This window comes from Chrysochloris asiatica, unplaced genomic scaffold, assembly GCF_000296735.1.
Source record: "Chrysochloris asiatica unplaced genomic scaffold, ChrAsi1.0 scaffold00565, whole genome shotgun sequence".
Taxonomy (NCBI): domain Eukaryota; kingdom Metazoa; phylum Chordata; class Mammalia; order Afrosoricida; family Chrysochloridae; genus Chrysochloris; species Chrysochloris asiatica.
In genome coordinates, this window is record NW_006409083.1 from 139,698 (window position 1) to 144,575 (window position 4,878).

At 41.6% G+C, this 4,878-nt stretch overlaps 1 pseudogene; it reads right to left on the minus strand.

Annotated features, from left to right (window-relative positions):
• Positions 1-265: 265 nt before the first annotated feature.
• On the minus strand, positions 266-2,389 carry LOC102811113 (annotated as a pseudogene).
• Between the last annotated feature and the right edge of the window lie 2,489 nt (positions 2,390-4,878).

A 4,878-nucleotide genomic window follows, 5' to 3' on the forward strand; every position in this document is an offset into this window, starting at 1 on the left:
GGGCCCACTGCTTCAGGCCTCCGCTGCCACCTACACCCTCTCCCCACCCTGGAGCCCCTTTCATATCTACAATTATAATAAACTAGGAAGTGTCTCCTGGGGCCTGGTTGGCGGCTCTCATGACAGTAGAAGCTGGCCCTACTCAGCCAGCTTCCCACAGGTGACAAACCCTATCCCACCTTGTTTTTCCAGGATAAAGGGAACTACAGTATGGGACACCCTTCTCTTGAGTTTCCGTGTGGTCATGGGGAAGTGCCGGCCTCTCTCAGTAGAAGAAGATGTTGATCTTGCCTCCTGGAGGGTTCAGAACTTTGTTGTGGGAGCACGGCCTTGGCCCCAAGTGGGGTTTGTGGTTGTCAATCCTGGTCATGGGCTCTGGCTTCTTGGTAGGGTCCTTGTTTCCCATGCTGCCCTTTCTTGGCCGGGGGTGGGGGGGTGGGGGTGTTGCTTGCCGGGGTTGGAAGGTCTGGTTTGGGGTCTTCTCCGTCACACACACAAAAAACATGATCCTTATGCCAAGGGTGAGGTGGAAGTGACTGGGGATCCAAAAATGTAACTGGCCTTCTCACCAGGTGGGTTCACATGCTGCTAAGTCTGCACAGGCATCGACTCATCAAAGATTCCACTTCCTTTCCCACCTAAGGGATTTGTCCTCTTGGGGATGTTCTGAGGCTCTTCAGTTCCAAAGATATTGGAGGCCATCCTATTGGGCCTCCTATTGGGTTGATAATTGTATGTTGATGTGCTTTAGGCACTCATGATCTAACTCCTGGTGGATAGGATTAGGGGATGAGTGTGCACCATTCTCTGTTTGTTGTTTGTGTATTAGTTTAGAATGGATTTGGATGATGTTGGCTGTCTTCATTGCTCCAGTGATAGCAGCTGGTATTGGCTCTTGCACAGTGGGTAAGGCTGCAGATGGTACTGGCGTGGCTCAGATATATGGACACAGCTACTGTCTCCTGTCAGGTGAGGTGAGAAAAGAAAAACACACACACACAAGACAGAATGAAGATAAACAAACAAACAACAGTAAAAAAATATTAAACAAAAAAATATTAAAAGAACAGTCAACAAATACAAAAACCAGATAGAAAAGATTTTCTTCAGAGAGGAAAATTTTTAAAAGGAAGGTTAAAAAAGAGAGAGAGAGAGAGAGAGAGAGAGAGAGAGAAAGGAAATAGAAATAAAAAGCACCAAGAGTCCAGGTGTGGTGCTGTGGGTTAATGCGCCAGACTGCAAAGCCATTTGAACTGCAAGGTTGGTGGTTCAAGCTCACCAGCTGCTCCTCAGAAACCATGTACAGGGTCGCTATGAGTCAGAGCCAACTCAACAGTACTTAACAACAGCAACAACAAAGCAAAATTAGGGAGAGGAATCAGTAAAAGAGAAAGAGACCAAAAAATAGTTACAGAAAAAAAAAAAAGGACCAGTTAGCAACGAGAAGCAGAAAAAAAAGAAAAATAGAAAACAAGGGAGAAGAGGAAAGAATAAACAATGAAAAGGAAAAGAAACAGGGTAGGTGTTCTACCCAAACAGGAGAAAATTCTGGGGTCTCCTGCTAGCCAAGGATCTCACATCATGGGATGATTCAGTGACACTCTCGATCCTAGCTGGAGTTCCTGTAAAGCTAGGTGCTATCTGTTCTACTCAATTAGAATTAGTTCATGCAGACCCCAAAGCAGCTGGCTATATCTGTCCCATAGGACACCTGAGGTGATAGTTCCTGCTAGTCCAGTGCTAACCAGAACTAGCTCTGCAGGCCTGGAGCAAGCCACATTCTAGACTCAGGGGTAGTACGAGCCGTTCCCCACTCCCTATATGTGGCTCTGATCACCAAAGAGAAGGAATTTCCCTAGGATAGTTTGCAGATGGGGAATCAACCACACCTCTGGTTACCAGGGTAATGTGGGGAATACAAAAAATTTCACATCTTTCTCTCCACTGACAAAAAACATTCTTCTATGCCACCTACCACCTTCTTGCCTTCAAAGTCACCCACCTGGTTGGTGGGTACAATCACCAGTCTCCTTTCTTTCTCCCCACCACTACACATTTGTTCAGCTGTTTTTCTTAGTAAAGAACTAGTCCAGGACTTGTCATGGAGGGCTTTGCTGATTTGGAGCAGGGCCTGCCCAAACGGGATTAATGTGGATAGCTTCACCCTCCTTTAATGAGGCTGAAACTGGCGTTCACATCTGTACTTCTCAGACTTCCAGGAGAGTGGACACTTCCCTGGAATTGTTTGTCTGGTCATCAGGGAAGTGGGGGGGAACGACAACAAAAACAGAACCTTTATCTCTATGAATTACCGGTATGTTTCTGCAATGCCAATACTTTTTTCTGTCTCTGAAGCTACATACAAAAGTTCAAGACGCCTGAGCCACATCTGGTCAGCTGGCACAGGTCACCAATCTCCCCTTTACTTGTTGTGTCTGTTCAATTTTCTCTCCTAGTAAGCACTCAATTCACTTTTCTATTCCTTCATCTGAAGCTCCGGATTCATCTGCATTTGTTTAATTTGGTTTTCCTTATCTTTGTTGTAGAGGGTCCATACAACATTTTTGTGTAGTCCACCATCTTGCCACCCCCTAGCCTTCAATTTAATTGGACCAAGAGATACCTTAGGAAGCCACAGTTTCCACTGGACCTTGATCTCTGGATCTCATTGGTAAATCCCAGATTCTAGATTGTATTGGTAAATCCAAGACTCAATACCATTCATTCCATAGTATCAATTACATTAGCTTGACTTTGCTTTAAAAACTGATTGAAAGATCAGTTCTTTGAGTTTGCTTACCTACCAGCAATACTTTGGCACCCAAAAAGCCTACTGAGGCCTACTGTGGCCAAGGTGTTTACTTAAAATTGTCAAGCCAGATAAGATCCCAATTTCAGTAGCTATTTCATCAATGACAATTCTATGGTCATCTTTCACCACTTTCTGAATATAAACCAGATTTTTTCATCCACCTAGGTATATAGTCTTCTCTCACTTGGCTCATATTTGAAGTTTTCCTGACTTTCCTTAAAATGTTTGTTTTTGTCAGGTACCGTTGAGTCAGTTCCAACTCATAATGATATTATGCACAACAGAGTGAAACACTCTCTGGCCCTGTGCCATCCTCACGATTGTTGTTACATTTGAGTCCATTGCTATTGCCACTCTGTCAATCGATCTCATTGGGAATCTACTTTTTGCTGACCTTCCACTTTACCAAGCTTGATGTCCTTCATGGACTGGTTCTTCTTGATAACATGTCAGAAGTATGAGAGACAAAGTCTCCCAATTCAGGCTTCTATGGACCATTTTGGTTGTACATCTCCTTACATAGATTTGTGTGTTCTTCTGGCAGTCTATGGCACTTTCCAGATTCTTCTCCAACACCGTAACTCAAATGCATCAATTATTATAAAATCTTTCATATTCATTGTCTGGCTTTCAAATGTATGTTAAGTGATTGAAAAAAATCATGGTTTGACTCTAGCACACCTTTTGACTCAGACTGACACCTTTCCTCTTTAACACTTTAAGGAGATCTTGTACAGTGGATTTGCGTAATGCAGTATGTTGTTTGATTTCTTGACTGCTACTTCCAGGAGCTGTGGTAGCATAGTGGTTACAAATCAGGCTGTGAACCTTAAGGTCAGCAGTTTGAAACTACCAGCCGCTCCATGGGAGAAAGATGAAACTTTCGGCTCCTTAAAGATTTACAGCCTTGGAAACCCTATACAGGGTCGCTATGGGTCAGAACTGACTCGATGGCAATTAACAACAACAACAACTTCCAGGAGTGTTAATAGTGGTTTCAATCAAATGAATTATTTAACAACTTCAGTCTGTTTTCCATTTGCCATGATGTTATTTATTTGTCCAGTTTTGATGATTTTTGTTTTCTTTACATTGAATTGCAATCCACGTTGTGGGCTGTAGTTTCTAATCTTCATCAATACAAGAGGATACTCAGTAAGTATTTTAAGTTCTCTTCATTTTCAGCAAGCAAGGTTGTATAATCTACATATTGCAGATTGTTATTGGGTCTTCCTTCAAACCTAACGCTGCATTCTTCTTCATATAATCCAGTTTATCAGATTATTTGCTTAATCCATCTAAAAACAGTTGTTGTGAGATAGCATTCCCGTAAACTGCTGCAACACTTCATTGATTTGAGAAGATATGCACTTGAATTTTGTTAAAAATTTGGTATTAGGTTTTATCTCAAAATTGCTTTTTCCAATTTCACAAAAAGTATTCCCTTTATAAAGGCACCCTTATGAGACAATTGGTGCCTTTATAAAAGGGATACTTTTTATAAATGATTACTGGGACCATTTGTCTGTGGCCATTGACTGATTTTAGAGACTTATTTCAATACCTTTTGCTTGGAATAAATCCACACAAATATGAACTGGCACACTATTAGTAGCAATCCAGTTTTACCTTACATTATATTTTAAATCAGTGTACTATATTTTATAATGTGAAAGTTAATTTCAGCCTAAAGAGTGAGCTTTACTATTGGTCAGTTATGTAATGATGTTACATGTTTCAGTAAGACTTTATGGGAGGAATTACTAATTTAGTGTCCTCCAAAAAGATATGTCCAAGTCCTAACCCCCTTTACCTATGAATGAGAGTTTAATTGGAAACAGATTTTTTTCAGATATAATTTATTTATTCTAAAGAGAGAGTTCCGGGAACAAAAAAGATGGTGGATCGAATGGACGTATAGCAGAGAGCTCCGCCAACAACAACACAGAATACCCAACCAAGCAGGTTCAGGGGATGGTCCCAGAACTCTGAACCACATATAAAGGAATATTTAGAAGGTTGGAAGGCTCACAGCTGGGGGAATTTGTGGCAGAAGCAAGAAATCT